General features: G+C 45.9%; 1 non-coding gene across 1 annotated transcript; it reads right to left on the bottom strand.

Moving 5' to 3' along the window:
* Positions 1–706: 706 nt before the first annotated feature.
* Positions 707–778, bottom strand: TRNAC-GCA. The gene has a single exon. It is a non-coding gene; the product is annotated as a tRNA-Cys (tRNA).
* Positions 779–1,547: the final 769 nt, after the last annotated feature.

The raw sequence follows: 1,547 nt of genomic DNA, 5'->3' as shown, positions 1-1,547 counted from the left end.
ATGTTTCCTTTTAGTTATTATACATTTTAACTCCAGAAATTCTATTTCGTTTTTTTAAAAACACATTTGCTATCTCATTATTTATATTCACCGTTTATTGAAACATCATCTCCTACTATCTTTAATATTTTTAGACATGGCTTATTTCACTGTAGCATTTTGAGCACATTTAAAAGAGCTGAAAAAGCCCACCTTACACATTTCCTCAAGGACACTTTCTATTGATTGTTGCTTTTCTTGTAGAAGACATAATAGATGCAGGTTCGATCCCTGGGTCAGGAAGATCCCCTGGAGGAGGGCATGGCAACCCACTCCAGTATTCTTGCCTGGAGAATCCCATGGACAGAGGAGCCTGGCGGCTACTGTCCGTGGAGTAGCGCAGAGCAGGACAGGACTGAGTGCCAGTGCGACACGCCTGCGTGGTTCATACATTCTTGCCTCCTTGTGTGCCTCACGTGAAGCGAAGTCGCTCAGCCTGCGTGGTTCATACATTCTTGCCTCCTTGTGTGCCTCACGTGAAGCGAAGTCGCTCAGCCTGCGTGGTTCATACATTCTTGCCTCCTTGTGTGCCTCATGTGAAGCGAAGTCGCTCAGTCGTGTCCGAGTCTTTGCGACCTCATGGACTGTAGCCTACCAGGCTCCTCCGTCCATGGAATTTTCCAGGCAAGAGTACTGGAGTGGGTTGCCATTTCCTTCTCCAGGGATCTTCCCAACCCAGGGATCGAACCTGGGCCTCCTGCATTGCAGGCAGACGCTTTACCGTCTGAGCCACCAGGGAAGCCATATGTATCCCTCATACTTTTTATTAAAAACTGAGTAGCTTAAATAACATAATGTGAAAACTCTGGAAATCAAATTTCACGTCTCCCCAGTTTTTTGTTTTAGCTGTTTGTTACAGTTGTCATTGTCTTAGAGAATTTTATGAACTAATGTCTAAATCTGAATTCCTGGGACTTCCCCGTGGTCCAGTGGCTAAGACTCCAAGCTCTCAATGTAGGGGGCCCGAGTTCATTCCTTGATCAGGGATCTAGATCCTCAGTGCCGCAACTGAAGATCCAGCATGCTGCAACAAAGATTGAAGATCCCGCATGCCACAGCTGAGACCTGGCCCAGCCCAATAAACAAATGCAATGTTTTGAAGAAATAAGGAAATTGGTATTCTTTGTCATGTGTAGCCCTAAAGTCTCTACTCAGTTAGCTTAGTGGTCAGTTAATGGTGAGACAGAGATTCCCTTAAAGTCTTATAAACAGTAAGTCTACTATTCTTTTCTGAACGATGTGGGTGCTGGGGCATGTCTTCAAGGCATAACCTGGAGTCTACACCTCTGCCTTAGCCTCTGCTTCCTGCCTGTGCAACCTCAGGATCGACCAGTGGAGGGAGCTTAGATCCTACTCAGGACTTTCCTTAGCACGTGCCCTTCTCCGTGGTGAGCACAGCCCTGGGTGTGCACATAACCTTCCAGATTCTCAGAATAATTTGAGAGCTTATCAAAGTTCCTACAGACATCTCACTTCCCAACTTTCCCTTTTAAGCTCCTTTGGTTCAC

The sequence above is a fragment of the Bos indicus x Bos taurus genome, chromosome 9 (assembly GCF_003369695.1).
Source record: "Bos indicus x Bos taurus breed Angus x Brahman F1 hybrid chromosome 9, Bos_hybrid_MaternalHap_v2.0, whole genome shotgun sequence".
In the NCBI taxonomy this organism is placed as follows: Eukaryota; Metazoa; Chordata; class Mammalia; order Artiodactyla; family Bovidae; genus Bos; species Bos indicus x Bos taurus.
The sequence above is the reverse complement of the archived record's forward strand: the minus strand, read 5'-3'. Positions and strand labels throughout refer to the sequence as shown.